Source organism: Ursus arctos, unplaced genomic scaffold (assembly GCF_023065955.2).
Source record: "Ursus arctos isolate Adak ecotype North America unplaced genomic scaffold, UrsArc2.0 scaffold_33, whole genome shotgun sequence".
Classification (NCBI taxonomy): Eukaryota; Metazoa; Chordata; class Mammalia; order Carnivora; family Ursidae; genus Ursus; species Ursus arctos.
The window spans coordinates 23,033,215-23,050,560 of NW_026623019.1; the positions used below are offsets into that span (position 1 = coordinate 23,033,215).

The following is a 17,346-nucleotide window of genomic DNA, read 5'->3' on the forward strand; positions in this document are numbered from 1 at the left end:
TATATATATATTTCCTCTTGAACTATTTTTATTTTGCCCTATAGTAACCAAGAATCAAAAACAGTGCTTTTCTTCCCATTCATATGGATTTTAGGAAATCGCTGCCTTTTCTCCCGGAGAAATAACCTACAGATAAAAAAGCAGTACCACCTTGTGAAATGTGCGAATGCCAGGAGTCAATAGCTTGAAGACATCCCCCAGGGGCAGGGAAGCAAACACGCACGTCACAAGAGATGGGACAAGCACAGAAGGACCACAAGCTGAGGAAACCGGTCATTGCTGTTTTCAGCACCACTGACCTGGAAAACACAGTACTCCACAGTACGCAGTAAGTTACCCTTTTTCTCTTGGCGCCCACTGACACCACCTCAAAGGGGTGATTTTTGGTCTATGGTCTGAAGATCATTTTTCAAATGACAGAGAATGCCTTTGAGGAGTTGTGCAAGGAAAAATGTTCAAGTGGGAGTAAGAATCACGCTGAAGGTCAAGGTCAGGGAAGAACCTATAGGGAAAGGGAAACTCAGGATGTCAGTGTCTTGCTACTTGAACCAACTGCCTCTGTTGGACTCAAGAGGGAACCTCAAACAATTTGAGGGATCAAATCAGCAGATATATGGTGTCCCTACAAACCCTGTAGGGTTACTTTCTTGGGTGGCGATCAACGTATGTCCTGAAGCAACAGAGAAAGACACCGAGGCTGCCAGTGTTAAAAACTAAGATGGAAATACTGCTTCCTTCAAAATGAATTGGATTTGTGCCTGTCTTTTCTCATGGTCTAGCAGCTGCTGTCTTCCCTGTTGCTGCATGTATTTATTATCTATGCTCCCAGTGAAAAGGGGAACACTGAGGTGCAGTGATTGGGCAGCTGTGAGAAGGCGGGGGGTCTGGAAGTGCAGGAGTCAGTACTTACTGTGCTCTCATGATGGCCTGGCCTTCCTTCGGCCCCAAGAGCCTTCCCCAGAGGTTAGTCTGAAGTTTATCTGCAAGCCTGGTGATTGCTCGCTCTCCCGCTGGGGTAGGGGAACAGAGTGAGGTCTTTAGCATGGCACAGGTATGAAATGTACATGAGCTAGAAAGAAAATCACAGTTGCTCTTGGGGCTGGGCTGAATCCCAGCTTTATTGTTTTTAAGAAAAGATTTTATTTATTTATTTGAGAGACAGAGAGACAAAGGTAGTGAGAGAGAGAGAGCAAGAGAGGGGAGGAGAGAGAGAAGCAGATTCCCTGCTGATCAGGGAGTTGGAAGATGGGCTTGATCCCAGGACCCTTGGGATCATGACCTGAGACGACCTGAGCCAAAAGCATACGCTTAATGGATAGAGCCACCCAGGTGCCCCTCCCCCACCCTAGCTTTGGCAGGATGTGTCCGTGCCCATGGACTCCCATCGGCGGGTGGGGTACTGAAGTAGGGTGTGCGCCCTGGCATCTCTGCACATCAGGGCTCAGTGACTGCAAATGGTCTGTAAATGAGGAGCCAGCTGCCTCCCCTTGCTTGGAGGGAGCTTGGGGGTGGGGGTGGAAGGCAGGATCCCAGATTCATCCTGCAGGACCTGGCCCATGAGGCCAAAGTTGGGTGAGACTCTGCTTGATGTAATAATATAAGGCCTCTTTTAGGAAAGCTACTTGGTCTTCATAAGCTAAGCCATGCAGATGATGGGTGAACAGGAGATCTTAGCCTTGCAGCGGACCAGAACCTCACTTGCCTCCCCTTTCCCTGAGCTAATGTCAGCCACATGGCTGTCTTCCTCAGGGATCCATTTGTAGCGTAGGTGGGCCATGCTGGCCTCAGAGCTCCGTTGTGAGACATTCAGCGGAATTGTGATATACGGGATGGTGTGGCCCTTGCACTTGGATGCAGGGTAGGCAGGTTGGTGTGCGCCTTGTACTTGTATGCCTGGTAGGAACTTTCAAGGTCTAGGAATGGAAGGCTTGCAGTTCAACTGATGTTGAGCAATGGTTTCCCACCCTGGCTGATGAGGGCTCTCTCGTTGCAATCTTCTCTTGTGAAATGGGTTCAACAGCCACGTAACACTGAGGATATTCTGAGTCAAAGGCCTCATGTCTCACTTGGAGGAAGTAGACCTAGCTGACAGGGCTAAGTGCTTGCTGACACGTTCAGCTACTGACCAGCTGCTCACCACCCCCAGAAGCCCTCATATATATATTTTAAGTCTTTGAATCTATATATTATCCCACACATTTCCTCCTATGTGGTTAAATGCAGATTCCATACACATTTTATCATTTGAGTTCAGAGTTGGGATGAATTTATTAATAACAAAAATATAATAACAATAACAAAATTCTGTTATTGATGGAGGTTAAGATTTTCGGTATAGGGGTTTCCTCTTATACAACACATCCATAAAATGGTAAGATTTGTCATGACTCGGTCAAGCAGTATGGCTCATGATTACAGAAATGCCAACAGTGACATGAAATTTCAAATCAGTGACATTGAATTTAAAGAACTTAAGGATGTACCCCCAAATGCTGTAAGTTGTTCTAACATTTGCTCTTGAGTGTGAAAGGAAATGTTTAAATGACATCTTGAGCTCACAATCATTTTCAGCCTTACCCATCACTACCCTATTAATTCACATATTGGCAGAAGCTTGAGATGGTGCTGGGTCTCTTGAACCGGATGCTAGAACATCTGGAAGTTGTAGTATTATATGGGAACACTGGGAAATATTGGTATTTTATTCTATTCGATCTACCGTGCTCGAAACAATTTATGAGCAGAAAAGGACTATATTCTACATAGGCATTGTAACAATCACAATCACAAATTGTCAAGACCAGGTAAAATCAGGCAAGAAAACCTCAGTTTCTGAGTTCTTCTGTTCACTTTAGTCTGTTACTCATCATTTGCTTTGTTAATATCGATTAGCAGGATTCAAAACTTGTCAAAACTTATAAAAAAAATTCCAGGTAACTTCTAATCATTGATTCCATGCAAATTTTAAGGACTAAAAGAAAAAAAAAAAGAAATCCTCTTCCCAGCTTTCTCTTCTGAGGACTGCATGCACTGAGATATTGTTCACCATTATTCTCTGTTGGCGGAGGAACAGGGCAGAAACGTCTGGGCCTTGACTCATCTTGTTCTCTTTGTCATCCTTGTTCACAAATCTTCCCGGCCCCCCAGACTGGCCTTAGAGAATTTTCACTTGAACTTGGACTGGTTCTTTCACATTGCTCGGTCCTCAGCTCCCCAGTGAGCTGTCTCAAACGTCTGAGTCCTCTAGCTAGCCCAACTCTCGTCAAGGACCCTGACTGTCTTGTGCACCATAGAATCTCCTCTCCAGGACAGGACCCTCCCTGGGGGCAGCAGAGAGGAGTTATGTAGGAGCTCTTAGGGCCTGGATCTTGGCTTCTAAAGGCTATCGCCCTGAAAGGAACTGGACAGGTACACCTGAAACGTGTGCTGGAAACAAGGAAGCTTTTAAGCCTGACTGAGTTTGTATCTGAAGGAGTGATCTGAAAAGGGCATCAGAAGGAGTCCAAGTCAAGGTGATTTTAACATCAAAAAGAACAATGTTTATTGTGGAAGGACATCAAATACATGAAAATTCACGAGTCCATAATGATTTTTAAAAAAGAAAACTCTAGAAAACACCTCTCATATTTGCGGTCTCTTAAGCAGGATTAATTCCTTACTGTGAAAGTAGTTAAGGGGAAAAGTAAACGTTTATATTGTCTGGTAGAGATTGCATTTCAGGGTAATGAAATAGCCCAGGTGACGAGGAGCTATACTTTATATAACAATGCCAGCAGCAAATATAAGAGGAGTGATAAGATTCAAAAGGTCTGATTTGGAGACCCCTTGAGTAAGGATGATTGGTTGGCATTAAATTATTTGGTGGGTAGTTGGTGAGGTGCCCCAGATCATGACCTGAGCCGAAATCAGGAGTCGGACGCTTAGCCGACTGAACCACCCAGGTGCCCTCTACCATTTTTTAAAGTGGGTCCACCAGCCTATTATGAGCCTCTGATGTGGGATAATATGAAATATGTATTATCACTTCTCTTTTTGCATATGTATGTTTGGGTTTCTTTTTTCTCAAGAGCTCTGAAATGAGACAGCCGGGTTCTCCTCCCGATTCCCCCACTTCTAGGTTGGGATCTTGATGCAACATCTCAGAGCCTCGGTTTCCTAGACTTCTTAGGGTTTTGTGAGGATCTAATAAGAATATTTGTGAAATGTTGGACAAGGGTTAGACCATACAATGCTCAATAAGTTAGTTTTATTTTATTGCAAATAATTGTTTCCTGAGTAAATGAATACCATAGCCATAAGAACTACACCTATCTCTCTGGATCTCCTCTCTCCCCTCACCCACCCCAGTCCGGCCCATGGATTCTACACTTCCAACAGGGGATAATTCGAGAACGTATAGAGGTATCGGAACATGGGCTCCCGATTCTCCTGCCATTAGCCCACCTGCAGGCCCTGAGCAAGTCACTCAAGTGCTCTGATCCTCAGTTTCCTGATCATGAGCCTAGAAAAGAGGTGGGCAGAGCGGATGGTGCAACACATTGGCAGCATATGAGGGAGAAAGATGACACAGACCAGGTAGGAAGGTGTTATTCAGCATGACTATGCTCTGAAACCAAGGGCACAATATATGTAAGATAAAATGTGATGGTTCTCCCGCTCAGGGGGATGGCACACCGACCTAATTTTCTTAAGTTTTCCAAAACAAAGCTGAGGGCTGACCTGATTCTACTCCTTCCAGTATTTAGTGAATAGTTATCTGTTTATTAAATCCTTTAATCTTCTTAATGATCATAATTCTTGTTCCAGAAGAAAACTTCCTTGCACTTCGCCCCTTATAAAATAGTCCAACATACTTATTGACTACGCTGATAGCCTGCTTCCCGGCTAGACTGTAAGCTCCGGGAGGGCAGAGGTCTTTGTTTTGCTCATTGATGCATCTCCAGCACTTACAACAGTACCTGGCATACAGTTAATATTTGGCACATATTATCTTCGTTGTTCGAAAATCCTGGGTTATCAGCATGGATATTGGTTGCTTTTATGAAGTATGGGCTTAACGTCTGCAGCCTGTAAAATGGGTATATTCACTTGTCTCTGCCCAAGACTGTGTTGAGCCAGAGAAACACCAGGGCTGTTTGAGAGCGTGGGCGAGGCCTGATGTAAGTATGCGTAATATGTGTCCACACTACACAGCAGGTCGAGTTTTGCCCAGACAATCCAACCCAGCCTTCTGCCTTTAAGAGTTGGGCTTTCCCCTGCTGTTTCCTGTCTGCCTTTAGCCCCTTCAGCTCCCTCACAAATATTTACTGAGAGCTTACCCCGACCTAGGCACTCTTCTAGATACCTGGAAGTCATCAGTGAACAAAACACAGATCTCTGACCTGAGCTGTGGGACATGGAATTCGGGAGAAAGAGCTGAAGATCATGGCGAGAACTTCGCCTGAGCTCCTGAATGGAGTCGCTGTGGCCCGAGATGGGGGAGGCTGTGGTCGGCAGCCTCGGGGGCAGAGACAGAAGCCCAGCTCTTTAAGCATCTTGTAGAAGTACTCCTTGCCTCTCCCCTGTCCTGCCTGAATATTCTTCCACACAATCCGCCTGAGCCTTAAAACCTGTTCTCCAGGTGGAGCCCTATTAGACACTGTACTTCAGTTTTATCTCAGTCTTCAGTTCGATAATGGCATTTCGAGGGCAGTGAAGGAGTGCAGGGTTTTCGGAGTGGGAGGGGGGCAGAGTCGAGTTCCTTAAACAGGAGACAGGAAGCAGTCAGGTGCCAGTAAAGGTGTGTTCCTTAAGCAAGAGACAGGCAGCAATCACGTGACAGCAAAGGGGACCATATTACCTGTAAGTGCCCGTGGCACCAACAACTCAGATGGGAAGAATGAGTTACTGTCGTGACAATAATTGCAGAGCACGAGGAGGAAGGATGGGCCGGTGGCCATGGGGTCCTTCACAAGAGTTGTCTGTGCACTGTTTTGATTCTCCGATGAAGAAATGTCATAGCACAAATTGGCTGAAATTGGATTAAATGTTAGTAGTCAGTGCTGACTGGTGGGAGCATGGTGGTTTCTTATTTTACTCTTGCATTTTCTGTATGGTAAGCATATAGATGAGAATGAGGTGGTGGTGCTGGTGAAGAACAGGTTACCTGGCTTCAGTTCCAGCTCTGTTACTGATTAGCTGTGTGACCTTGGCCAGTGACTCAGCCAGTCTCTCTTCTCGTGTTATAAAGATTGAGTGAGTTTATATGGAAAGCACATAGACTCGTGCTCGGCGCATAGCGAAGGGCTATTGGAGTGTTGCCTGTTCCTCTTCCTAAAATTAAGAATCGAATGAGAAGTAATTATAAATTAATCAGCAGAAGATTCCTAGGATTTTATAGCTGCAAAGAAATCTTGCAGTCTTGATTAAAGAAGTTCTGCTGAGGCCCTAAGACTCCCTGTATGTGGGCCTGTGTGTGGAGTGAACCACGAGACCATGAGCTAGGCATGCAGGCAAGGCCGGCAGTGTAGACGCCTCGAGCATTTACTTGATTCCCTCAGTGACATTGAAGGAAGAAAAGGTCCTTCCTTGTGGTTCCAGGAAGAATTAGTAATGTATAAGCGGGAAGCATGAATTCCAAGAAGCAAGACACAAGGCTGTTTTCACACCCTCCTATACAACAAGGCTTTTTTTTTTTTTCTTTCAAAATTGTTTCCTTGTTGGTTATCATTGATCTTCAACGATAACCCTTGCTATCTACGTGTGCAGTGGGTTAGCCTCCCTGCAGATGTGGAGTATTTAAGTGCATGCCTGTCTTGAAGCTGAGTAAAGTTTTTTCTCCTTCAATTAGTTTGTAAACCAAATGCATTTCTTTTTTTTTTTTAAGATTTTATTTATTTATTTGACAGAGAGAGAGCACGCACGCACACACAAGCAGAGGGAGAGGGAGCACAGAGGCAGAGGGAGAAGCTGGCCCTCGCTGAGCAGGGATCCCGATGTGGGACTCGATCCCAGGATCCTGGGATCACGACCCGAGCCGAAGGCAGATGCCTAACCGACTGAGCCACCCAGGCGCCCCAACCAAATACATTTCTACTACCTTTGCTGAGAGGAAATTATATCTTCTTTGTATATTGCCTCTTAAGTGCAATGACACTCCCAGCATGTTTATTAATTTCTGATTTCGCATGTAGAGTAGGGAAGCAGATAACTCAGGGTTCCGTCTTTAAAGGAAAAATGCTCATGCACGCACGTAGACCGAGTCAATAATTCCCTCCGAAACTCACATCTCTCCATAGCTTTTGTTTTTCTCCTCCACTCACTGCTGTTTCCATACTCTTTCTTCAAAGTATTCGCACCTTAAACCTGACTTTCATTTCCTAAGAGACTCGAGCTGTGGAAAGCAATAGTGATGACTGGTTATTTGTCGCCGGGGGAGGCAGTTCTGGCGTGCACGGGGCTCTATGGCCATCTGTGAATAGTGACCTCAGATCTCATCAGACCCCAAATGAGAGAAGAGTCTGCACTCGTTAAAGCCACTTCATCTGCAGGTCATTTATTCCTTCCTTGTGCCTCACTCGTCACACTACAGAATGTTCACCAACACCAGCAGCGACTCCCCCTTGCAAGCCCATAAACCCTTGGCAGTCCTTGTTCTGATGATGCTGGGTCTTGGTCCGCCCTGGGTGCAGTTGCTCCACACTTTGGCCCCCCTCTCTCGTGCCTCCTCTTTTAGCCATAGCCTCTTAGATGCCTTTGTGTTTCCCCTTCCTCTACCCTTGTAGTGTCCCTAGGGCTTCCTTTTACCCTGCCATGGGTGTGTGACTCAGTTGCGCAGATGAGATCCATGCATAGGCTCTCCTGAGATCATCCAAACATTTTGCATGCATGCTGTGATACTGTGACTTCAATAAAAAAATATGCTGTTGGGGTTTTGTTCCCCGTTCTTGGCACAGAGCTCCGAAAACCTGTGTAAATCCCTAAGTGATAAGAACATCAAGGGTATCTTTTGTTCGATTGAGGTGACTCTGGATGGTCTCCTGGATGGCTCCTGGATGCGGGATGGTCACCAGAAAGACCTGACCATGATTTGAAGCTTGGAATTTTCAGCCCCAGCTCCCATTCAGCAGAGAGGGGAGAGGGGCTGAAAATGGATTTATTGATCAATCATGCGTACAATCACGCCTCCGTAAAAATCTCAATAGTACGGGGTTCTGAAGGCTTCTGGTGAACACATGGACATGCAGGGAGAGTAGCGTGCGTGGGGAGGGCATGGAAGCTCTGCACCCCTTCCCACTGACCTTTCTCTACTCCTCTCTTCTCTCTGGATGTTTATCCTCTCTTGTCCTAATAAATGTAAATAGTAAATAAACTGTTTTCCTGAGCCCTGTGAGCCTTCTAGCCAATTAATTGAACCCAGGGAGGGGGTTGTGGAAGCCTTTGATTTAGAGCCTGTGGGTCAGAAGCACAGATGACAACCTAGACTTCTGACTGGCATCTGCAGTGTATGTGTGGGGGGCCGGGGGTTGGGGCAGCCTTGTGGGCCCTAGCCCGAGTGGGATCTGATGCTACATCCAGATAGATGGTGTCAGAATTGAGTTAAATCGTAGGACACCCAGCTGGTGTCACAGAATTGCTTGGTGTGGGGACCCCCATGTCTGGTGTCAGAAATGTCCTGGGTCGGTAATTGTGTGAGAGTGAAGGAGAAGCACAGGGAGAGAACAGGTGTCTCTTCTACATGTGTCCGTATGTGTTTTCCTGGGGAAAGGGTCTGGAGCTCTCATCATTCCTAAGAATCCATGACCCTAAACTGTGGAAGGAGGTGAGATGTCCTTCAACAGACGAATGGATAAAGAAGATGTGTTCCATATATATGATGGAATATTACTCAGCCATTAGACAGGATGCATACCCACCATTTGCATCGACATGGATGGAACTGGAGGGGATTATGCTAAGTGAACTGAGTCAAGCAGAAAAAGACAATTATCATATGATTTCACTTGTATGTGGAACATAAGGAATAGCATGGAGGACATTAGAAGCAAGTAGGGAAAAATGAAGGGCAGGAATCAGAGGGGGAGAAGAACCATGAGAGGCTATGGACTCTGGGAAACAAACTGAGGGTTTCAGTGGGGAGGGGGGTGGGGAGATGGGGAATACCGGTGAAGGGTATTAAGGAGGGCACCTATTGCGTGGAGCGCTGGGTGTTATACGCAAACAATGAAGCATGGAACACTACATCGAAAACAAATGAAGTACTGTATGGAGACTAACATCACATTAAAAAAAAAAAAAAAAGACTCCATGACCCCATAAGAACCAGTGCAGAGAGGGTAGGAGGAAATGAGGGAAGGACACAGATGAAGTCCAGGGTGCAGGTGGCAGGTGCTCCACACCCATATTTGGAAACTGCCCATTGGACATCTCCACCTGATGCTCCAACAGGTGCTTCCAGCTCCATGTGACTAAAACTGACATCAACCCCCCAAACAGGTTCCCGTTCCTGCTTTCTTTCACCTGTGTGTCGCATTGCCCTTCCCCCTACTTCCCAAGTCAGAACCTTGAGGGAGAGTTTGGTTGGTTATTTTGCCCTCACATCCACACCCAGCCAGTTTTTCCTCTCCATCCCTGCTTTCTTTCCATCCTTCGGCATCTGCCCTGTTCAGATACTAGCCTAAATCAGAGCCATAGTTTCCTTGCCAACTTCTTGCCTCTCATTCTTATTTGTCTACTTCATCTTCGTGTGACTGCCCAAGAAGAGTTTCATACATGGACATTTAATCATGTTGCTCGCGTGCTCAATATTCTTCGATGGTTCCTCAGTGCTCACAGAAAAAGACACCCGAACCAGATAAGGAAGGCCTTGGTCCTTGCCTACCACTTTCCATTATCTTTCATTCTCCAGCATGATTTGGTTCCATGGCCTCTAGAACATACTAAGCTTTCTCATCCTGCTTTGCTCATCAACTTCTCTGGAGGGAACGTCACGCTCCACCTCCTCACCCCCATTCATTCTCCCCATCCAATTCGCCAAGCTAAGCTCCCCCTACTCTTCAAGCTTCCTGTTCGAGGGATCCCTCCTATGTTATGCTTCCTGGCTTTCCTAGATGACATAAGCCAGACTCCTGGGATCTGCCCACTTCCCAGGTGAGCCCACCTAGCTACACACCTCCAAGTTTCACAACCCCCCCATACTGCATTTTCATTTTATACTGGAGCGAGGCTCTAAACCTTACATGATTTACACAAGGCAGCACTCTTGCTCTGTATATAGAGAACCAAAGCAAGATTAATGGAGGGAACACAAAGAGAGCCTACATGCAGAGGTCTTCCCAAGCCGAAAGGGAGTGAAGGGCGTGTGTGGAGAATTTTACAGCTCACATGCGATGGTCCCTCATTTAATTTCATTTGTATCATGCATCCCTCTGTGGCATGTTGGGATTTATTTGTGACCGTGGGGACTAAACAAGATAGCAAAGTAGTATTATACCCAGAGCTCAGTGCACTTTGTAGTAATTATCTACCTTCCTTATTTCCTCTCCTGGCCTATGATGGCCTTGAATGCAAAGACTGTGTGTTCAATTTTTCGCCCTCAGATCCCAGAACTATCTAGGCAGAGAACTCCGGAAGTTCTCCATCAGTGAGGAAAGAGTTCTTAACAACAGACAAACAAAGGTAGTACTTTTTTATTGTTAAGAAATCAGGACTTTTTTTGTTTTTAAACAAATAGAGGCTTGTATCTCCCACTCCCCTTCCCGCATTTTGCCCATCCCTCCACCTGCTCCCCTCTGGCAACTGCCAGTTTGTTCTCTGTATGTATGGGTCTGTTTCAGCGTTTTGTTTACGTATTTGTTTTGATTTTTGGATTCCACATATAAGTGAAATCATATGGTATTTGTCTTTCTCTGTCTGACTTATTTTGCTTAGCATAATAAGAATTCAATACATTTTCTGAATGAATGTGCAAAATAAGGAACTAAAAGAAGACATTTTCTAATAATGCTTATAAAGATAATTAATTCACCATGTCTTTGAGTAAGCAGGGTGCCCATCAGGCTCTAGCTCCTCTTCTAAGGGCGGGAGAGAGAATACTGAATGACAGCCAATGCATTCGTGGTGCCCTGTGCCAGCCATGGCTCTAGACGCTACTGCCTACTGGCTCTTCACAATAGTCTGTAGTGTTGTTCATTATCCCATTCCATCGACGAGGCAGCTGAAGTACAGGTGGATTAGAGAGCGTGCTAGTTCCCTGTTAGAGCGGGGTTCAAACCCAGACAGACGAAATCCAGAGTCTGTGCTCTGAGCCTCTGAACCGCACTGCCTTTCCATCCAGTCCCTGGTCCCAGCTTTCATTCATCTATGAAAAGCATTTTCCTAAGCTCGCCACATACATTATCTCATTTAATCCTCACAATAACCCTGAGGCAGGTTCTATTATTTTCCTCTCTTTTCAGACAAGGAAAGTAGGCTCAGAGGCATCAAGTGAGTCCACATTACTTGGCTAAGAAGTGGTGAAGCCAAATGTTCAGCCCCTGTAGACACGCTGAAGTCCAAACATTAAACCACCCCCACGTATTGCTTTTCTCTTAATCCGCTCACTCAAACCACAGTAGCGTCATCAGAGAGACCAATACCCTGAAGTGACACAAGTGAGTGAACCCGTCAGGCTTCCAGGTGAGCCAGACTCATCCATCTGCTGGGATGGGCCCCTCCGCACTGCTGACTGTGGGTGTGGCCCGGAGTGGGTGTGTCCGATGGGCGTGGTCTGCGTGGATGGCCAGGAGGGGCGGGACCTGAGCCCCACGTGAAAATGGTCGGGAGGTGCTGGATACCCGCTTCCACCCTTCATAGGGTGGGGAAGACTAGCTAACTCAGCACTTTTGGTGCTGTGATCTGAGCTAGTTCAGGGGACACAGGGAGCTTCCTGTGTTGAGGGAGTACTGTGGTTCAGGTGAGGCTTTAACCCCTCACCAGCCCTGTAATGCGGAGTCCTTGACCTCTCTGTCTCAGAGGTGGCCTAGATGGCTTTAGGGGTAAACAGCCAATAAATGGTACTCACCTCTGCATTCACGCACTCAGGGACATCCTTGATAAGAATCCAGACCATCACGAAGTTGTACACCGGAAACTAATATTACACTGTATTTTAGCTTACTGGTATTTAAATAAAAACTTTAAAAAAAGAATAAGGCATAGAGAGAGAGAGAGAAAAAAAAAAAAAGAATCTAGAGACCGCTCTACGGAAAACCCTCCTTGCCAAATGCAAGCAACTTTCCTCAGGTCCCATTCTCCTTAACTTCCCTGGCCCCTAGCTCTACTGATGGTGCAGCTTTTTGCTGGCCACTCTGCTGAGTTCTCTTCACTCCCTCCAGTGCTTCTCTTCCCCTCCCAACCTTGGAGGGCGCTGCTTCTCTAGAGGTAGTGTCTCTCAGAGGGTTCACCCTCCCACCACCACCAGCGGTCTTTCAGATCGCCCTCTCTTACCCCTTCCTCCCATCCTAGCCCCGTTTTGATCTCCAGTTGCGGCCCGGGCATTTTTGTTCCAAGTTTTCCTCTCCTGTTACAAAGCACGATAGACCACGTGCTCTCTAATACTTGGGTTCAGAGCAGCTAGACCAAAGAGATGGACATTTAAAATGTTCATTTCATATGTTCCAGAGCTCCACTTGTAGGATACTGACTTACAGAAATACTCAAGTCCTCAGGGACACATGTACAAAGATGTTCATTGTAGCATTAATAAAAGAAAAACATTAGAATAGCTTATAGTGGAAATGTGAATTATGGTAGTTTCATACCAGGAAAGAGTAAGCAACAGAAACAATAAAGCACATCGGTAAGATCCAATATAAAAGGATTCTGCAAAATACATTAAAAAAATTAAGTTGGAGGGGCGCCTGGGTGGCACAGCGGTTAGGCATCTGCCTTCGGCTCAGGGCGTGATCCCGGCGTTATGGGATCGAGCCCCACATCAGGCTCCTCCGCTATGAGCCTGCTTCTTCCTCTCCCACTCCCCCTGCTTGTGTTCCCTCTCTGGCTGGCTGTCTCTCTCTCTGTCGAATAAATAAATAAAATCTTTAAAAAAAAAATTAAGTTGGAGAACAATATTTATACTATCATCCCATTTGTGAGTATGTTTGAAAGTATGTACATGAAATATAAATCGAGGTTTAAAACAGGGTGTCCAAATTAAAACGTCTTTGGACCTAACCTGAAAGCTACAGCTGGTATCAGAGCCTAAGAACAAATGACAGGACCTGATTGTAAATTATTAAATTGCAACAAATCTAAAGACTCCTCTTTGTCTATCTCTATGGGTGTGGAGGAAGGAAAATCCTGACATGGGATGGAATCTGGATCCTGCAAGGCCCTTGTGGCTAGAGTGACAGAAAAGAAAGCCAAAGTCTGGGGTTTCCCCTTAAGACATCTGTATTCTGTTCTAAGAAACTATGAGAAGCCACTGGGAAGTTCTGAATGAGGGAGAATGGATCCGTGAAGGGGCTGGACTGGAAGCTGGGATACCAGTTGGACGGATTTTGAGAGTCAGTCCAGCATTTGTGGCTGGGGCAAGGGGTAGTGGCAATGTGGAAAAAATATGGAATCTTTAAAGGTAATCTGGCTATCATTTACTTAGAAAAGCAATCTTAGAGATTAGCAGTTTTGTGGGGTTGCCTGGGCAGGGTGTGGAGAGTCCTGGCGATATTTGGGCTTCTCATAGGGGATCTGAGCAGAGAAGTGAACAGGGGAATTTAGTGAGTTCGGATGTGCCCTTAGAAGCCACACTGGAGGTAGAAACATGAGTTGACAGCATGTAGGCATGTAGAGTGAACAGGAGACAATGATCCAGGATTAATCTCAAGAGATCTGACATTTCATTGAGGATTAAATGATATCACACATTAAAAACCCCCAGCATCGTTCCTGGAACGGAGCACACACTCAGTAAATATTAGTTTCCCTCCCCTCACGAAATATTTGTTCAATGAGCTCATAGTCAACGATTAATCCCAAACCAGACTGACCTTTAAGGATATAGATACAAATAAGGTCATGGGGCTAATTCAGAACATGAGCCATCACACACTAGTTGAGTTACACAAAGAAAAGCATTTCAGGAAAGGAAGTTCTGTTTTCTGTACCACCATGGGAGCCACCGATGATCTCTATACTTTTCTGGTGTCTCCTCCCTGGTGGATCTGATGGGAGGGCCAGATGCCAGGTTCGCTCCCCTGCTCACCTAGGATAATGCCTCATATCCTTTGAGAGTGCCTTGTGAGTCCTACTGGCTGGGTGTGGATAAACCCATTTTAAAGGATCTGTTTACTTTCATCCTCCACTCTGCCCTACCCACCCTGATTGGTCCCATCCTAGGGTAGACCACAAAAAGATGGACAATATGAATTTTCAACTCCAGGGGCCGGGGGTGGGGATGGAATTCATCCCTAGTAACTACTAAGGGAAGTTTCTGGTTTGGAAATTTTCTGAAGAGGCTCATCCTAGCTATTCCAATCCTTTTGTGCTCCATTCTTCAAAATAAGAATCAACTTACCTTTTGTGGGGGAACACCCGACTTGTTATTTTTCCTGAAGCTCATTGAGTAGAGAATTTCAAGTGCTGTTCTGGAGGTGGTGGTCTTGGAGTTCCAGCGATTCGACGTGGAGACTGGAAGAGTAGCTAGTGTGGAGCCCCTGAGTTTATTTCTCTGTTTCTGATGCTGAGATGTCTACTGGACACCCATTGTGGAGGGGTCAAGGAGGCAACTGAATTCATGAGGCTGCAGCTGCAGCCAACTCAGAATTGAAGATAAAAATTTAGGACTTATCACTTAGGGGCGCCTGGGTGGCTCAGTCGTTAAGCATCTGCCTTCGGCTCAGGGCGTGATCCCAGGGTCCTGGGATCGAGCCCCTCATTGGGCTCCCTACTCCGCTGGGAGCCTGCTTCTTCCTCTCTCACTCCCCCTGCTTGTGTTCCCTCTCTTGCTGGCTGTCTCTCTCTCTGTCAAGTGAATAAATAAAATCTTTAAAGAAAAAAAAGAAAGAAATTTAGGACTTATCACTTAAATCAAGAATGACTCACGTTTCTTATGCCACAGATCCCTTTGGAATCTAGTGAAGCCACCAGACTTTTTCTTAGAATGATGTTTTTACATGCATAAAATAAAATGCATAAGATTACACAGGAAACCATATTAAAATATAAACAAGTTTTTAAAAATTGTGATGAGTAATATAATTTTACTAGTTTAACACATCTTCCGATTAGATCTGTTACTTAATGTATTAATACATTAAGGCAACTGAAGGCCTACCTCCATGATCTGATAGAATTTGTAAGGACTAGAATAAAAGGACTACTTGTTTGAGGAATGATTTGGGGGGAAAAACCTCACTGTATATTTGGGAATAGATCATTTGAATGTACAATAATATAACTGTAAGCCTTTATGTTTTAGGAACCCAACACTGTAGCTAGGGGATGGAAATATGCTGGTGCTATCCCTAAATCTAGGGACTAAGATATATATAATACATTAATGTATTCATACATTAAGTAACAGATCTAATCGGAAGATGTGTTAAACTAACCCAAGTTCTAAGAAATTAATGACCATAATTTCAAAGTAATAGAAAAGTAAATGATATCTTCAGATATCTGGAACAACTCTAACGTAATGTGAAAATGTTTGTGATTTCTATTGGTGACAAATACACGGTTACTGCAGATTAGTGCTTAGCTCCTTTTCATGAATTTTATAAAAATATTAAATTTCTGTTACAGATTAGTGAAAATAGGATATTTTCACCATCCAAGTTCATGGATAGCCTGGCTAGTATTTAAAACCACAGAACACAGTGAAACCAACTAGTATATAGATAAAGAACAAGATTCCTAAGACTAATCTCTGTAATATTCTGACATTAGGAGGTTGAGCAGAGGGGGAGCTCAAAAGAGGTTGAGAAGGTGCCAGCAGTGAGGTAGGAGAGGAGCCAGGAGACGGTGGAGTCAAGAATCCAAGAGAAGAAAATATTTCTGGGGGAGGATCCAAAGATCTGCGTTGTTTATAATCCTGCGTTTGTATATTGGGATTTACTCTGTATAATATTTTAGATTCCTCTCTACTGGACCATTCCCATTGTTTGTTCATTCATTCATTCATTCATTCATTCATTCACTCATTCATTCATCCCTTTACCCATCCCATCCATCCATCCATCCATCTATCCATCCATTTATTAATTTTTGTCAGCTCCAACAGTAGACCAAGCAAGGTATGCTAAGCCTGGAAATACAGAAGCAATGGCCTCTTACTCTGTGACAGGCCCTCAATGTTCATGATTTTAATTCTTACAACAACTCTTTTATTATTACGCCTGCTCAGTTGATGAAATCAGGGCAGGAGAGGTTAAATAAATTATCCAATGAAAGGGATAGTGCCTGGATTTAGACCTGACTCCTGAGCCCTACACCTTTAATTAATTAATTAATTAATTAATTAATTTAAAGATTTGAAAGGTTGTTCATGATTCTCTTTAAATTTCTTTTTGCCTCTGCTTTATTGAGATATAATTGACATATTTGTGTAAGTTTACGTGATGATTTGATATATGTATGCATTGTGAAACGATTACACAATAAAGTTAGTTAAACATCCATCACCTCACATAGTTAGAATTTTTTGTGTGTTTGGTAAGAATATTCAAGATCCAATCTCTGCAAATTTCAGGTATACAATATGGTATTGTTAATTATAGTCGCCATGCAGTACATTAAACCTCCAAAACTTATTCCTCTTATAACTGGAGGTTTATACACTTTGACCAACATCTCTTTCCCCCATCTCACCTTTCCCCCATCTCACCTTTCCCCCATCTCGCCTTTCCCCCATCTCACCTTTCCCCAGCCTCAGCAATCACCAAACCTACTCTTCGCTTCTATAAGGTCAACTTTTTTAGAGCCCACACATAAGTGATATCATACTGTATTTATCTTACTCTGACTTATTTTACTTAGCATAATGCCCTCAGGGTTCATCCATGTTGTCACAAATGGTGGGATTTTCTTCTTTTTTTTTTATGGCTGAATAATATCCCATTCTATACATACACCACATTTTATTTGACCATTCATCTGTTGAAGGACACATAGGGTGTTTCCATATCTCGGCTATTGTGAACAATGTGGCATTGAACATGGGGGTGCAGGTGTAGCTCTTCAAGGTCTTCCTTTCATTTTCTTTGGACATACACCCAGAAATAGGATTGCTGGGTTGTATGGTTCTATTTTTAATTTTTAAAAAAGACTTTATTTATTTGAGAGAAAGCACAAGCAGAAGTGGAGAGGGAGATGGAGATGCAGCGTCCCCTC

At 44.5% G+C, this 17,346-nt stretch overlaps 1 pseudogene; it reads right to left on the reverse strand.

Moving 5' to 3' along the window:
* Window positions 1-224: 224 nt before the first annotated feature.
* LOC123002088 (dual specificity protein phosphatase 5-like) lies at window positions 225-12,088 on the reverse strand (annotated as a pseudogene).
* Window positions 12,089-17,346: the final 5,258 nt, after the last annotated feature.